Genomic DNA, 18,951 nt, shown 5'->3' on the forward strand with positions numbered 1-18,951 from the left:
TCGCAGCGCGGCACTCGGTGCCGCGCTGTGAGCTTGTATATCTGCTATTTTTCACTGGTTAAAGCAGTCAATATTTCTAGGCCTAAATGGGTTAAAGCCTATTCTGGGCTGGCACCACCGTACCGTAAATAGTTGCTTTTGTCCCCCGACACCAGTAGGTCACTTAGATCAGCAGATCAGAAGCTCCTCAAAGTCCCACACACCGGCTTGAAGTTAAAAGGTGACCGTGTCTTTTCGATCGCTGCTCCAAAATTTAACAGCCTTCAGTTAGTACGTACTGCATCTTAAAATGCACCTGTTGCCTGCCTTCATGGAGAAATGGTTGGACACTTCTTTATGTGCTTTGTAAACGCCACACATTTATTTCCCTTTCTTTTACCTGTTTGTCTTCCTGTTTGGTCAGCCTTATTTGGTGCATTGGTTATGCATTATAAATTAAATTGACTCGACTTATATTAAAGACTGAGTAACCACATGGCATATTTGCAGGGGTGAACACGCACACTGTAATTGGTGTTTGGGAGGGAGGGAGGGATTCCAAACAGAGGAGAGAGGTGTGTACAGTTACCACTTGTTCTTAACGGAGACAAACCGAAGCTATTAGAGCCGCTGTTGTTGCCTTGAAAGAACAGCTTGTCCTGCTTCTTATCCACCGAATAGATGTGGGCCTCCGCTGTTGGCTATCTGGCCTGATTGCACACATCGATCTGGCCTGGAAACAAGCCTAAGCTGCAGGGGAGTGCATGCGTGCATGCACTGCCATAGGAGAGAGCAAGGCAGGGTCCTCTCATGGAATGAGTGAGTCTACTTTTCATTCATATTTGTATTCAGGGACGTGCAGAGAATGTCAGAGAGGCAGGGGCCGATATTTTTAAAAGGGCCTTTTGGTGAAAATATTGAAAATAGCAGACCTTTAAGATCACAGCGCGTCGCAGCGTGACGGAGGTCATCTATTTTCGGTGCTTTTCACACTGAACTAAGCATAATCAAGTCAATACTGGAGACCGTAAAAAAGGTCTTAAATGTGGCGTACGGCATGGATTTCTACACAGAGAGGGCAATTCTTTCAACCTAAGATGCTACATTCAAGTTCAGGAGAGTTTGGCCAAGCAATTCTCTTGAATGCTGCCCCCAGGTATGGCATGGAAAGAGGGCATTTGCATTTCTTTCACCATGGTAAAAAACTGCATTCATGGTCTTGAGAGGGCACTCTTTAGAGACGAATAAAAGGGCAGGGGCTCAGGCCCCCTTTGATGTCTATGTGTGCACGTGCCTGTTTGTATTAGAAGTTATGCACAAAGTCAGTTCAAATCTGCATGTACATATCTAGCTTATTCAGGTACACATGGAATGACTACATTCCAACTGGATCATTTGTGTTGCCTATTTCCTTAAATGTTTTTTGTTTTTGGCACATAATCTCGCTTTTGTAAACGAGGAATATAAAAGCAAAGTCCAAATAGAAAAAGAGAAATGGAAAAGGAAGTAGAGAACGAAAGGTAGAGAGTAGAGAGTAGAGAGAAAGGGGAGCTTAATCATTCAGTGAGTGGAGATTAGATGGGTTAAATTTTTTGGGGTGAATGTAGTTAGATTACCTCTGGTTGAATATCTGATTCTTTCTCACACTTTACACTTCAAAATGAGCCTGAAATTAGCCTGGGATCAAAACCATTTTTTTCAACCGTTCCAAATGGAACCCATTTATTTGTTTTGACCCTTTTTTCTAAACCGGATCACATGGCTAGGGCTGTCACGATTATGACATTTTACATGACGATTAATTGTCACTCAAATAATTGCGTTTAACAATTTAATTGTGTATGTGTCGTTGACAATTACATTTCTGTTTGGCTTTTAGGCTTTGAAGTTGCACATGGCAATCACGACACATAACTTAAATATTCAAAGAACTTATTGACATATTTGACAATTTTAATAAAAAAGAACATTGATAGTGGAAATAGCCGATCTACAAGCTCACTATGCGATGCGTTGTGAGCTTGTAGATCGGCTATTTCCACTACTTTTTGAAAGTGTTATATGTAACTATATTAACATTTCTCAACTTGGAAATGATTATGAGGATTATGCTAAATAATTGCCATTACCTCAAATAATTGCGATTAGACGATTATGTAATAATTGTGACAGCCCTACACATGGCTCACTTTTAGAATGAACACCAGGCTCTCCTCTGTGGTGGAAAGCCTGGTGACGCAAGGTTAGCTGCTAATGGGATTACATGCGTCATGCATACCTGCAGCAGGTATGCCTCCGTCCGTCCGTCCGTCCGTCCGTCCGTCCCCTCTGCCGAGCATGTAGCGTGGAGGACGTACTAATGGCTCTCTCATCATTTTTAACTCCACTTCATTTTTTTATCGCCCGCCTTAATATGTGTGCGTTTATAATGGAAAGAAAGTTAGATTTATGAGTACCGCCCGTGAAGGGCAAATTAATCCCAGGGGCTCTTTACCAACCGTACTCTACAGTATATCACACACACACACACACACACACACACGCACATGCACACACGCATGCACGCACGCACGCACGCACGCACGCACGCACGCACGCACGCACGCACACACACACACACACAGCCTTGACCTTGTCCCCCATTTACTTTTAATGCAATAATATCCGCCTTCGGTTTCCAGTATGCAATTAAATGGTTTTACAACACAGGCCTTTGAACCTCACGATTTAAATGTGAGATCGTTGTCAACCCCCCATCTCCTCACGCACACATACGTTCGCCCAGTCTTCCACTGGAGGCTGGAGTCCTTTTTCCTCTTATGTACATGAATTAAAATCAGTTTCTGTCTTTTTTTCCCCCTTTCTTTTGTGAGAGGCAGCTACGTAATTAATCATTGAATTAATCATTTGTGCCCCATATTTGCTGGACCCCCTATTTGGAGTCTGCAGAGTTTGTGTTAATTAAGTGTACACGGCAATCCATTTAAACAGCTGCCATCCACACTATGCCATCAAAACACACACACACACACACACACACACACACACACACACACACACACACACACACACACACACACACACACACACACACATGCCCTATACTCACTACCGGTAACAATCGCAGATTCCCAGTTAAAGGTGACAGTTAAACTACCCATTTTCTTATACCTTAACTCATACAGTGCCTATCCTGGACTAGTTCGGGATATTCGGGATCAAAAACAATTTTTTATTTGCTATTTTACTTACCCCGAGCTGCTTGGAGCAACGTGGGTGGTCCCGGCTCGCTAGCCGCTAGCCAGCAAGCCATTCTACTCTGTCCGACGATATATTCCATTGAAAATGGTTTAAAATAAAGTTTAGACCCCCCCAATGTTCACCCAATGTTCATTGTAGGCGGCGCGACGTATTCCAGGGTGCCTATCCCGAACTAGTCCGGGATATTTAATGAAATGAATAAAAATGATAAGAGGCCTTCTGAAGCCTGGCCTGATTTTTGTAGCTACTAGCCGAAAGCTAGCAACGTCCCGGCCGGACGTTATTTGCGAACGCAATCGCCAATCTCCGCCTAATCCAATGAAAGACCACATCTTTAAAGGCTTATATCTCTGGATTGTGTCATAGGGAAGCGGCGCGAGGTTTATTTACGGCGAAATCGCCCAAAAATGATCTTTTAGATGACAAAATACCCAGGGGGCAAACCAGCCTTTTTTTAGGAAACCTGCATTTGCCCCGACATAAAAGGTTGTCCACCAGAAATATTATATATGACCCAGTAGGATCACAACCTATATGGACAACCCGGTCAATTTGTTCGGAAAAGTTCCAATATGGCCGCCTCAATATTAGCCCCTATTAGTTTTAATGGGGGTGAATAGGGAAGACATTTAAACTGAGGGATATTTCCATGAAACTTCACAGGTTGATCAATGGTATACATATGAACATTTTTTGTATTGCAAGTTTCCATGAAATCCAATATGGCCGCCATAACATGGCCTCCATAATATAAGCGCCCAGAAAATAGGTTTGGCTCTAACTTCTGAACCAGATGAGCTAGAAATGCAAACTTGGTGTCTATTTCATGGTGTCTGACCATGGGAGACTCAATGGAATAGCTAATTTTATTATTGGGTGTGTCTGGACCTTTATTGTGCATATTTGCAAGATGGTGGACTCCCAAAATTGAGCTTTAACATAATTTCTACCATGATTGTTGACTGCTTTTGCAAATACAAGCAATATGAATCCATTTGCTAAGATTTATGGCACAGAAGGGACTTATACCTGTATTATTCTTGAGTTTGCATGTTGTCAAAATGGCTGTAAACGAGATATTATATTTCCTGTCCGATTCTACTGTATGTAGTTGTAGCAATGACTTCAGATAAAATCAGAGACCAAAACAATGTATCTTAGAAATAATTTTTTTATTTAAAAAATTAATAAAAAAGAGAGAGATTATCTCAATGAAATGAATGCAACTGCCTTTTTGGGTCTTTCACACATAGACATGCACATGCTTTCCAACAACTTCAGCTTCAGGGAAATTATAATGAACACATGATTAAAACAGGCTGCATTATAATGCAAATAATTGCTAGTCACTATCACTGTCATGTGTACCTATCCTGCTGCATCTTGTCTCCAGTCCTTGGCAACGACACCCCAAGTAGCATGCAATTCCCTTCTTCGCACATGAACAGTTTTTCTGGCAGCCTTTGATACAGCTACATGATATTGCCTTGTCCATTGATATAGGCCAGGCTGGCTCTGTAGATGGACAGGGGACTGCCTTCCCATGGCGGCAGCATGATATAGGCATCTATATCATGCTGCCACCCACCTCCTAGAGTAGACCTTCCAGAGCTGTGGGTGAGAACAGAGCAGGATGCATATCTTCCTATCCATCACATGGTCTCAGCCCTTGGACTCGCACAGTGTCGTGCCCTGCCCTTTATTCACAGCCTGAGTGGCAGAGATACCACCAGCTATCCTTTTTTCACTGGAAAGAAGGCATGGTTCAAGACCAGCATGGGTCTAGATCTCCCTGCACTTCAGGAGTTTGGTGAAAATTCCTCTTATTCCCTCTCAGAGGATGTCAAGAATCAGGCTAGAGACCTCACGATAGCTGCCCAGCCAGCACGCCCACATGGGTCCCGCATGGGTACAGGGTGGGCTTCCCTACATGGGCCCCATGTGGGAATGTCCGCGGTTTCCACAAGGGTCCCTCGTGGGTTAGCCCACGTGGGCTCTGTGTGGGTTCTACATGGGCCCTGGGTCGGCCCCACCTCGGCTAATTTATATGGGACCCAGGTGGGAACCACTTGGGCTAGCCCACGTGGGCTCAACGTGGGTTCTACATGGGCGCTGGGTGGGCCCCACCTCGGCAAATTTATATGGGACCCATGTGGGAACCGCCTGGGCTAGCCCACGTGGGTTCTATGTGGGAATGTCCGCGGTTTCCACAAGGGTCCCTCGTGGGTTAGCCCACGTGGGCTCTGTGTGGGTTCTATATGGGCTCTGGGTGGGCCCCACCTCGGCTAATTTATATGGGACCCAGGTGGGAACCACTTGGGCTAGCCCACGTGGGCTCAACGTGGGTTCTACATGGGTCCTGGGTGGGCCCCACCTCGGCAAATTTATATGGGACCCAAGTGGGAACCACTTGGGCTAGCCCACGTGGGATCAACGTGGGTTCTGCAGGGGCCCTGGGTGGGCCCCACATCGGCAAATTTATATGGGACCCAAGTGGGAACCACTTGGGCTAGCCCACGTGGGATCAACGTGGGTTCTGCAGGGGCCCTGGGTGGGCCCCACATCGGCAAATTTATATGGGACCCAAGTGGTAACCACTTGGGCTAGCCCACGTGGGCTCTGGGTGGGTTCTGCATGGGTCCTGGGTGGGCCCCACCTCGGCAAATGTATATGGGACCCAGGTGGGAGCCGCTTGGGCTAGCCTGTGTGGGCCCTAGGTGGGTTCTACATGGGCCCTGGTTGGGCCCCACCTAGGCAATTCTATGCGGGAACAATAGGGGATAAACGTGGGATCCAAGTGGGCTCAACCTTGCTCCTAGGAAGATTTTAATGGTAGACTAAAACAGTGTTTGACATGAACTGTGTTAATTATTGAAACACCTAAAATACATTTTGGATGAAATAGACAATATACTGTATATTTGACAACGTTTATTACAAAAATAAACAAGATAACAAAATACAATATAAATAAAGATAGCAGCAGCATGAAGGCAAACAGATCAAATGTGCAAGTGTACATACAGTACATTTAAAAAAACACTTGAAATGCAAAAAGAGATATTCCCATAATGCTCCACAGACTGCTAACAGAACAAAATAAAGGATAAGAAAATGTCCAAAAACATAAATTGTGTAAGAGGTGCATTAAAATCTTGATTTTTTTTTAACAAAACTGTTTTAGGGCATAGGTTTTCTGGAATCCAGTGTTCATTCATGTTGCATTCATCAATCTGGGTCCGCTGTGCTTGTGGGTGTTTTTTTTTAGCCAACCACAGGGGAGAGAGAGAGAGAGAGTTTGTCTATTGGGATGGCACATCATCCAGTTCTTTTTCTGTTGTATGTCCTTACACTCCGTTGCAGCAATCCAGTCGAGTGTGTCATTGTCTAGGTCATGATCATTCTCGTCCACGATCACCATTCAGTGGCTGGTATATAGGGCAGCTGGTCATGACATGCTCCACAGTCTGTGATGGATCCTGTGCTGCACTGAAACGTCCCACACCTGTCCTCAGGTGATTGAGGGTTGTCCACTCCTTATGGGGGAGGTGCTGGTCAGGAACATATGTGAGATCCTTGATGAATTGGTGAAGCCTGGACGGTTCTGCTGCCTTCCACTGGTCTGTCCATCTTGCCTTCACCCAGGAAGCCTTAACCTTACACTGTAAAATAATTCGCCGTAAATTTACAGTAAATTACTGGATAATAATTGCATTACTTTCACAGTAATTTTCACAGTAAATATTGCGCAGTAAATTACTGTAATTTCACAGCTGTGAAATGTTAGTAATTTACTGTGATTTAGCAGTATGTATTGCAGTTATTTACTGTAATATTACAGTAGTTGCCTGTATTTTTACACTATTACTGTGAATGTAAGGCAGCTCAGTAGGCAGTAATTTACTGTAAATTTACAGTAAATTGTATCTAATACTGTAAAATATTGTAAATTTGAATTTATAGGCCCATTCCCACTGGGCCAGATAACAGATAAAAAAGAGCTCTTTCTCCAGATATTTTTCCATTCAAAGTGGATGGTAGATACAGATAAAAAATATCTGCCACAGATATTTCTTTTATCTGTGACAGATATTTTTTTTATCTGTATCTAACTATCTATCATCCACTTTGAATGGAAAAATATCTGAAGAAAGAGATTTCTTTATCTGTTATCTGGCTCAGTGGGAATGGGTCTTAACTGTGATTTTACCATACATACAACAAACATGCTAAAACAAAAACAAACAAAAAAATACAACTTCATTCATTTAAACTTTTTATTGTACAATTCCAACACAAAGTGCAACATTTCAAATGGACAAAGAAGAACCACACCAGTCTCTCTCAAAGCCTTTTACTCATTAGAAGTGTTAAGTCTACAAACACTCCTGGAGTTTGGTCTGGTGTCTGGAGGCACTTTTTTTTAACCAGTTTGAAAACTGGTTGTCATAGACTTTAGTTATTTAGGAGGCTGCAACACTGTTTTCCTGTGAAACTCTTGACTAGGAGTGATTTTGTGGACTAAAAAACTTCACCTGACTTTGTATCAGCATGGTGGTGAGTAGATACAACATTTTCCCTTTTGGGTGAACTGTTCCTTTAACTGCAAAATAACTCATCTACTCACCCTCATGCCAGTTGGAACAGAGGTGAGATGTGTCCATATAACACAAATGGAGGTTGCCTTCACAACTTGGGAAGAAATGGTGACTGGTTCTCTCTGGCAACCCTCCTGTGTGTTATATGAACACACTTCAGCAGGCACGAAGTATGTGAAGTACACCTCAACATTGCACTCAGTCACATAAGTCCTGAAGGTATAAGGCAACACAGCAGTGGTAAAAACAAAGCAACCTAATGATTACAGTATGCACCTTGCTAACGTGCAAGCCGAGACAGAAGAGGCGAGCATTGCTGAATGAAGTGACAGGGCATCAGCAAAGAATATTGGCAATTTTACATATCCAGATAAGAATAATGGCAGGTGGAGTTGGACAAACAAGAGTAGGGCATCTGAAACACGTATGAGTGTGTCTCATATTCGAGTCCTGAATACCATCGACCATTCAAAGTCCACAAGTTCTTTCAAATGTGTATGAGTGTGTCTCATATTGGAGTCCTGAATACCATCGACCATTCAAAGTCCACAAGTTGTCTCAAAAGTGTGCTCACGTGTGGGTTGATACCGCCACGCTTCTTCGATTTGGAGCCTCTCTCCCATGAAGCACCTGTAAACAATAAGACAAGACAACAACTTTTAGTTTCACATAGACATATATTGCACCGTTTATACAAGGCACATGCAGCAGTTCCCCTTTCCCTTAAGTAAACCCTACACCAGGGGTTCCCAAACTTTTTTGTCTCAGGGTACCCCATAAATATCTTTTTAATCCGAAGAACCCCTACATTATAATTTTCACTCCCAGCACCTTATATTTATAGCATATCATCGTTGTCGGGTGGAAACCTTGTCCAAAACCGTTAGTTTTGTATTTATCATCCATAACATGTACTAAACTAGTGAAAAGTGATTATGTTGAGAGGATAACGTTGCGATAATAGCCATTTTGGTTAGAACTGTACTTAAATGATACTAAATATTTGTCCAAATAAATACATTCCAAATATTATCAAATGATCTCGCGGCACCCCTGGACTGCCGTCGCAGCACCCCAGGGTGCCCCGTTACCCACTTTGAAAACCCCTGCCCTACACACCACAGAAAGAAAGTAGTACTGAGAGTAAGTAACATTCAAGTATCAATGTTGCAAGCAATCCAGTACAATGTTTCTTTTTTTTATTATTTTTTTAAATATAATTTTTATCCCACAATTTTGCAACCCATTTTCACCCAGTGCGAATTGTCTATGTAATCCTGGGCTCTGCTCTCCCTCTGCCGTGCCTGGGGAGACAACGGACTGACCTCATGCTTCCTTCAATGCATGAGTAGTCCAAGTTGTTTCTTTTCACCTGACAGGGGGGATTTCCCCGGGATGGACGTAGCGCGTGGAAGGAACACGTTATTCCAACCAGTTCCTTTCCCCTCCATCAAGCGCCCCGGCTGGCCAGGGGGAGGCATTATTGAGACCAGGATTACTGCATGTTTTTGTGAGGGTATCAACCCTAGGAGACACGGGGAGAACATGCAAACTCCACACAGAAAGGCCCTATCGCCGACCCCACCTAGGGTGTGGGCGCTGATGACGCGGAGGGAGAGACACGCCCCCAGCACCCACAGCGTCCCCCGGCGGGAATCGAACCCAGGACCTTCTAGCTGTGAGGCGAAGCACTAACCACTGCGCCACCGTGCCCCCTAGTACAATGTTTCAGTACAATTTCAGTGTTACAATACCTCCAATCCAGAGTACACACACCATCCTCAGGAGCAGATTGAAGTTGTAGTAGATCGCGAAAACCACAGCTATCCAATAATGATCCCATCGTGTTGTCCCATCACCACTTGTTCTTCAATGGACAGCATCCAGGCCATAGACTTCATTAAATCACCTGAACAGAGATACCCATTATGTGATATTGTAGAGGTGAAATGCTAATTGAACAAGAGTAGAATTTCAATGATCAGCAACATCACAAACTGTGACACAACTCACTTTATTTTGATTTAACGGGCATTTAGGACAATTCTCAAATTAGGGTCAGATTCAGCAATGTTTTTTTGTCTGGGATTTTGAAGGGTTTTTGAAGGTAAGACAGAAATATAAGCCAGATTTAGTCACTTTACTTACACTATTTTTACAACCAGGTTGATGAATCGTCTGGGGACCCCCAGGGGTCCTTGAGGGAGTTCTAGGGGGTCCCCAGCTAAATGATAATTAGGAACTAAATGGACCCTTATTGGGTATGTAACTCAGAACCAAATGGACCCTAACATGTCAATTTTGTTCCCATTTGTACACTCAGAATTAAATTAACATAGATTTTACAATATACTGTAAATGGACCCTTATTGGGTATGTAACTCAGAACCAAATGGACCCTAACATGTCAATTTTGTTCCCATTTGTACACTCAGAATTAAATTAACATAGATTTTACAATATACTGTAGATTGGGGTCTCAGAGATTGATATGCTATTAAATGGGGGGTCTGTAGCCTAATCTTCTCTTATGGGGGTCCCTGGCATTGCTTTTCAAATGGGGTCTACTGGCTTGTCAATTCGGGGGTCCTAGATCAAGACACTGATCAGCTTATGTGAAAAGTAGCTTATGATCATGTAGATTATAATATAAAATCCAGATATCAACAGTACCTTGAACAATCAAGCAGGGGGTGCTTGGTAATTTCTCTGTCCTCTGCACATCAGCGGCTGCGGCACACGCCTGTAAAATAAATAAGACAAGACAACAACCACCTCAATGACCATGCCCAAGAGATCTCAAGCTGACACCAAACTCTCTCCAGGACCTCTAAAACCTTATCTAGAACCTCAATCAATTTGTCAATCACATTAGATCTACTTTGTATTATTCTATGCCAAATTCTATTAACAATGTTAAATTCAGTATAATTAATTTTCATTAGCCTATAAGTATAATACCTTTGGATAAACTCCAGAGTGCACGTGCCATCCTCAGGATACTGCAGACATCATGTGGTCCCATCACTTGTTCTTCAATGGACAGCATCCTTCCAGGCCCAAGGTTTCATTGTATCACCTGAACAGAGATACCCATCGTGTGATATTGTTAAGAGGTGAAATGCTAAATGCATTCCACAATCTACACACACACACACACACACACACACACACACACACACACACACACACACACACACACACACACACACACACACACACAATTTATTTATGCCCACAGAGTGGTGTATCACTCTGTGGCATGTACTGTTTGGTACATAAAAAAAAATGAAATCTTTCCAAAATGTTCAGTTTATTTTACTTTAATATTATTTGATGAAGATAAAAAATAAAATCTCTATTCAGACACATTCCAGTATTTTCTGACTTACATTATTTTCTAGGTATGCTTACATTATGATATTAAGGGGCAAAAAATCACCCTATGTCACCCTAATGACCATAATGTCTCACATGTGGAGGAAAGGGGAGGGGCGAGGAGATTCCATCAAAGTCAAAACAAAGTTTTAATGTAGGCAATTAAATATATAGATGTAATCCATGCATAAGGATTTAAGGACATTATACTTATGATGGGATTTCTGACAGAAATTGAATTTATGCTCCTACAGTGGACAGCACAACGTCAGGTATGGTAATAATCAATCATTAATCTGATGGTGTCACCCAGTGGTTCTCAAACTTTTTCACGTCAACAAACCCCAATTTAACACTTATCTGCCAGTGGACGTCCATTTGAAAAGATATACACGCCAGGGACCCCCATAAGAGAAGATTTTTAAGGCTCTGTAGTGATTCCATTTTAATTTCAAGGACCCCCAGGACACCCATTTAATGGCATTTCTATCTCTGAGATGATATATGTTAATTTAACTCTCAGAATGTACAAATAGAACAAATGGACCTGTTATCATTTAGCCAGGGACCCCCTGGAACTCCCTGAAGGACTCCTGAGGGGTCCCGGACCCCACTTTGAAAACCAATGATCTACAGACTCCTGTGTCGTGACGCTTGGCTTGTGTTGTGGATCGGCTGCTTTTACAACAGCAACTTTTAGCCACACTGGAGCATAAAACCTCCCCCGCGGTGCAAATATTATCATTGATATAGTTGAGAACCAAATGGACCCGGCGTAACGCGTAAGGATACAACAACTGACACAAGGATTGTCTGTGGTTCTCAAAGTGGTGTCCGGTCATTATCGCGTCCGGTTGATGGAGTTCCAGGTGGTCCACGGCTAAATGATAGGAACCAAATGGACCCGCATTCTTCCCCGCGCGTCGGCTGTATTGAACCGGCGGGGCGAACGTTCCCTACCGCTAGTAAGCAGCCAACATATGACACTAAGCCCCGCTGACGTGAGCCTGTGTCCACACAGAAACCACACAATGGACCCCCGCGTAACTCGTGCGTCGCGGGAGAGCTCCCCGCGCGTCGGTCGTATTGAACCGACAGGGCGAACATTGCGTAGCCGACTTACATAACACTAAAGCCCCATGGACGTGAGCCTGTGAGCGGCACAAACCACACACACACCGGCTTGGCTTACAAGCTCACAGCGCGGCACCGAGTGCCGCCGCTGTGAGCTTGTATATCTGTTATTTAGTTACTTATAACGGTGTGTGAGGGAAACACACATTTAAAATGTTATTACAGACATGAATAACTTTCGGCGGCAGTGCTGCACACAATTTGCTGGAGCAAGACTGATAGCACAACTATAAGGTGGAGGAGAGAAAACTGACTTACCTTAGCAGAGCACTGTTATGAACTTCACACGACTTCTGAAAGCTCCTTTGAATTGAAATTGACTTCATAATTTCATAATTCCATCTTCACCATCAGTTCACTGCTTCTCCCTCTCACAATGGATGAAAATTTGAAATGATATCCCACAATGCAGCGCGGTTCAAGTCATTTGTTGTGATATCACAATAACATTCTGAACACAATGTTTTATTGTGAGATATATTGTAAAGTGTTGTGTAATCCTGATAACAATTTAGAGTACAGTCATTCGTTGTGTTATCACAGAGGATGGTGTGATTACACAGTAATATTCAGAATACAGTATTATATTGTGAAATAATAATGTAAAGTATTGTGAGATCCTGGTAATAATTAACAGTGTAGATATCTCCGACATGGCAATTCCTGAGTTTATGGCAAAAGTCAAAGAAAGGATTAGCCACAAGATATGAATGTAAAGTAGTCATTCTATCTTTAAACACACTTACACTGGCGTCACCAGGAATGAGATTTTAGTAGGCAAAATGCCAGTGAAGTGCATTGCGACGCATTGTGAGCTTGTAGATCGGCTATTTTCAAATAGACAAAAGTATAGGGCTGAAGAGTTTAATGTAGGCCTATGTTTTATAGCCTAATAATATTCTAAATAAGTAACTAGTCCAATAGTGTAGTACACAGGAGACAGACCATTTGGCAAGCGTGTGCACATTTGATTCTTTGTAAAGCCAGGTGACGATGACCCAAAGTAAACCCCCACAATAGCAAAAATTTGCATCTCTATAAGCAAGTTGAGTAGGCCTATGCTATCAGCTGCCTACTGTCTACGTGCCTGCTGACTGTGGACAAACTGGTTTTGCATGCTCAATGTTTTCAGGCCACGGACCCCTTAGTTGAGAGAGATGAAGCAGGGACCACCAAAACCACATAGATTCCATATAGTTTCATCATGACAGGAAAATCATCATTGTATTTTGGATCCATGTCGATTTGTGTTTCAGATATTTAACCACTTGAACAGTCAATACTTAATAAAGTTGACATTTCACTCACTACTTGGTCTGCTCTTTTCCCTCTCTACACAACCTCTTTGCCCAAATGTCTGATCTACAAGCTCACAACGCCTCGCAGTGCAAGGCGTTGTGAGCTTGTAGATCTGCTATTTTTGGCTCAAGTTCTCAGAATATGGACGCTAGGGTTCAAGTGGTTAATATAAAAAATGAGAAAATAAGGTTTCTATCACACAAAGATTTGGAGGACCCCCTTTAGTGACTCTGAGGACACCATCAAAAGTTAAAGCAATGTAAATGTCAATGTAGGCCTACACATCTTTGAGGAGGGAAAAAGTTATGTTCTGGCCCACCTTTAAGCATCTGGCTGTACTAAATAATTAAATAATAATAATAATTGAAATAATTGGTTACAATGTGATAACAAATTTAAATCTAGAGCTAAAACATGCAACTTGTTTAAGATAATGTCCTTGGTTAAGCTGACAAAAACAACAAACCTTGAGTTAAAACCAGCCTGTCTCTGGGCTAGTTTGAGAACATTTTAGAATATAGAGTAGACAATGAGGCTACTTACCATACTTTTAGATGTTTTAAGGTCCATCCGTGGGTTAAGCCAAATCGCAAGACAGTACAGTACAGTACAGTAGCCTAGTGGAAAATGAGTTCCTAATTCTATCAGTTACTTTTCAAAATCTGAGAAGGAAAGTGATTGGTTAGATGGACTTCACAGTGACGTGTGAACTCACCCTGTATTCAAATGGTAATGAGATTCTGTCCCTGGTTGGTCTGTCTGCCTCTCTCTCTCTCTCTCTCTCTCTCTCTCTCTCTCTCTCTCTCTCTCTCTCTCTCTGTGTGCGTGTGTGCGTGCGTGCGTGCGTGCGTGCGTGCATGCGTGCGTGCAATGTGCCTGTCTGTCTGTCTGTCCAAAATGCATCAAGTATAATCAGCTACTGACTTTTAAATAATGTGTATTATGTATTATTATATTGTAAAAGTACCTATCAGCACATAAAGCAGACATGTCACAACACACAGACATGTCACAACACGCACGCGCACACACGCACGCACGCACGCACGCACGCACGCACGCACACACGCACACGCACACACACCACCAGTGGTTTTTGGGAGCGTTCCAGGTGGTCCCTAGCTAAATGATGGCGAGTTGGTGACCAAATTGACCCTCATAGATCTACAGTTTCATTTTACACTAAATTATTGTTAAACATCTGCATTACTTAATTTACAACAAGTCTACACAATTAGAGAAAGTAGAAGTGTTATTTTGGTCAACAGTTTGCCTGTTATCTCTCCTACTGGTACCGGTACAGCATGGAATTGATATAGCATTAAAGTCATGGATGTTTTTCTTTATTATTATTTTTCTTCTTTATACATAACCCCCTGAATAGATATGTTGGTCAAGCTGTTGTTAATAACTAGGCTAGACTTCGTAAGTCCATATGGAAACATTCAAAGGAAATAGTTTTCCCCACTCATTGCCTAGGCCAATTCACAGCCAAAAAATAACAAAAAATAATAAAATAAAAAATACATTTAAAAATAGGCCGATGTGGGAACCAGTGATTGACGCTTGAAGTTGAAAAATCTATGTAGACCAATGTGGGAACCATGTGGGCCTGCCCACTTCCAACCCATGCCCAGTTAGCCCACATGTAGCCCATGCGGGAACCACGTGGGCCAGCCCATGTCCATCCCATGCCCAGTTAGCCCACATGTAGCCCATGCGGGAACCACGTGGGCCAACCCACTTCCATCCCATGCCCAGTTAGCCCACATGTAGCCCACGCGGGAACCACCTGGGCCAGCCCACTTCCATCCCATGCCCACTTAGCCCACATGTAGCCCATGCGGGAACCACGTGGGCCAGCCCATGTCCATCCCATGCCCAGTTAGCCCACATGTAGCCCATGCAGGAACCTTGTGGCCAAGCCCACTTCCATCCCATGCCCAGTTAGCCCACATGTAGCCCAAGCGGGAACCACGTGGGCCAACCCACTTCCATCCCATGCCCAGTTAGCCCACATGTAGCCCATGCGGGAACCACGTGGGCCAGCCCATGTCCATCCCATGCCCAGTTAGCCCACATGTAGCCCATGCAGGAACCTTGTGGCCAAGCCCACTTCCATCCCATGCCCAGTTAGCCCACATGTAGCCCACGCTGGAACCACCTGGGCCAGCCCACTTCCATCCCATGCCCACTTAGCCCACATGTAGCCCATGCGGGAACCACATGGCCAAGCCCACTTCCATCCCATGCCCAGTTAGCCCACATGTAGCCCAAGCGGGAACCACGTGGGCCAACCCACTTCCATCCCATGCCCAGTTAGCCCACATGTAGCCCACGCTGGAACCACCTGGGCCAGCCCACTTCCATCCCATGCCCACTTAGCCCACATGTAGCCCATGCGGGAACCACGTGGGCCAGCCCATGTCCATCCCATGCCCAGTTAGCCCACATGTAGCCCACGCAGGAACCACCTGGGCCAGCCCACTTCCATCCCATGCCCACTTAGCCCACATGTAGCCCATGCGGGAACCACGTGGGCCAGCCCACTTCCATCCCATGCCCAGTTAGCCCACATGTAGCCCACGCTGGAACCACCTGGGCCAGCCCACTTCCATCCCATGCCCACTTAGCCCACATGTAGCCCATGCGGGAACCACGTGGGCCAGCCCATGTCCATCCCATGCCCAGTTAGCCCACATGTAGCCCACGCAGGAACCACCTGGGCCAGCCCACTTCCATCCCATGCCCACTTAGCCCACATGTAGCCCATGCGGGAACCACGTGGGCCAGCCCACTTCCATCCCATGCCCAGTTAGCCCACATGTAGCCCATGCGGGAACCACGTGGGCCAACCCACTTCCATCCCATGCCCAGTTAGCCCACATGTAGCCCATGTGGGAACCACTTGGGCCAGCCCATGTCCATCCCATGCCCAGTTAGCCCACATGTAGCCCATGCGGGAACCACGTGGGCCAACCCACTTCCATCCCATGCCCAGTTAGCCCACATGTAGCCCACGCGGGAACCACTTGGGCCAGCCCACTTCAATCCCATGCCCAGTTAGCCCACATGTAGCCCATGTGGGAACCATGTGGGAAAGCCCACTTCCAACCCATGCCCAGGTATCCCACATGTATCCCACGTGGGACCCATGTAATTTGCCCACATCAAGCCCATGCCCACGTGGTACCCAAGTAGCCCAACTCGTACCCATGCGGGACCCATGTGGGCGTGCTGGCTGGGTGTATATGCATCAAAAGCTGACCATTCGGAGGACTTTGACCTGGCAAAGCTGAGAGTGTACAAGTTCCTAAATAACCGATCAACCCTGTTGAAGCTGCTGCCACCTACAGAAAATGCCTTTGGCCTGCACCTGAAAAGAGCTGCTCTTGCAGCCATAATAGATAAAACTGCACACATCGCGAAGCCAGACATCCCTTGCTTCACTGAATATGGATGGTCTCTCAGTGATGGGAAGGCAGTCCCCTGTCCATCTACAGAGCCAGCCTGTCCTATATCAATGGACAAGGCAATATCATGAAGCTGTATCAAAGGCTGCCAGAAAAACTGTTCATGTGCCATCCATCCATCCATCCATCTTCAACCGCTTATCCGGAATCGGGTCGCGGGGGTAACGGTTCCAACTGAGACTTCCAGATTTCCTTATCCTGCGTAACTTCCTCCACTCCCTCTGGGAGTATACCGAGGCGTTCCCAGGCCAGTCTGGAGATATAATCCTTCCATCTGGTCTTAGGTCTGCCACGGGGTCTCCTCCCAGTGGGACGTGCATCGAGGACCTTCCTAGGAAGGCGCTCGGGGGGCATCCGTACTAGATGCCCGAACCACCTAAGCTGACTCCTTTCCAAGTGAAGGAGCAGCGGTTCTACTCCAAGTCTCTCTCGGGTGATTGAACTTCATGTGCGAAGAAGGGAATTGCATGCTACTTGGGGTGTCGTTGCCAAGGACTGGAGACAAGATGCAGGATAGGTACACATGACAGTGATAGTGACTAGCAATTATTTGCATTATAATGCAGCCTGTTTTAATCATGTGTTCATTATAATTTCCCTGAAGCTGAAGTTGTTGGAAAGCATGTGCATGTCTATGTGTGAAAGACCCAAAAAGGCAGTTGCATTCATTTCATTGAGATAATCTCTCTCTTTTTTTAATAATTTTTAAAATAAAAATAAAAATTCTAAGATACATTGTTTTGGTCTCTGATTTTATCTGAAGTCATTGCTACAAGTAGAATCGGACAGGAAATATAATATCTCGTTTACAGCCATTTTGACAACATGCAAACTCAAGAATAATACAGGTCCCTTCTGTGCCATAAATCTTAGCAAATGGATTCATATTGCTTGTATTTGCAAAAGCAGTCAACAATCATGGTAGAAATTATGTTAAAGCTCTATTTTGGGAATCCACCATCTTGCAAATATGCACAATAAAGGTCCAGACACACCCAATAATAAAATTAGCTATTCCATTGAGTCTCCCATGGTCAGACACCATGAAATAGACACCAAGTTTCCGTTTCTAGCTCATCTGGTTCAGAAGTTAGAGGCAAAACCTATTTTCTGGGTCCTTACATTATGGCGGCCATATTGTGGCGGCCATATTGGATTTCATGGAAACTTGCAATACAAAAAATTTTCATATGTATACCATTGATCAACCTGTGAAGTTTCGTGGAAATATCCCTCAGTTTAAATTTCTTCCCTATTCACCCCCCATTAAAACTAATAGGGGCTAATATTGAGGCGGCCATATTGGAACTTTTCCGAACAAATTGACCGGGTTGTCCATATAGGTTGTGATCCTACTGGGTCATAGATAATATTTCTGGTGGACAACCTTTTATGTCGGGGCAAATGCAGCACACCTTCCTTTGCCCCCTGGGTATCTGTTAGCATCTTCATCCGGGACATTTCCATGCCGTGCATGAACGTGAGCACGTCAGGTCCTGGAAGGTGAAGTCCTGGAAGCTAAAGCGCTCGCCTATGAGAGATGCGCTGGCATTCTTTGGCCCCTAGAGTGCGCTGGCACTCAATGAGTTAATAGGATGTTAATATCCCAGAACATGTATGTATCCATAAAAAAAAGGAGGAATGATTTATTTTTTTTTGTTTTTGTGTAAAACCTTAATACTCTCTACGGTGTTTGTTTCCCAAATGAGCCTCTGTAATATGACGTCACTGTCGGGCAGAAACCTCATATCTCCAAGTTTCAAATTTGTACGTTCTTTCGCAAAGTAAAGCCCTGCTTCATCACACAAGGCCGTCGCACAAAAGTAGTG

This window comes from Nannobrachium achirus (assembly GCF_963921795.1).
Source record: "Nannobrachium achirus genome assembly, chromosome: 23".
Classification (NCBI taxonomy): domain Eukaryota; kingdom Metazoa; phylum Chordata; class Actinopteri; order Myctophiformes; family Myctophidae; genus Nannobrachium; species Nannobrachium achirus.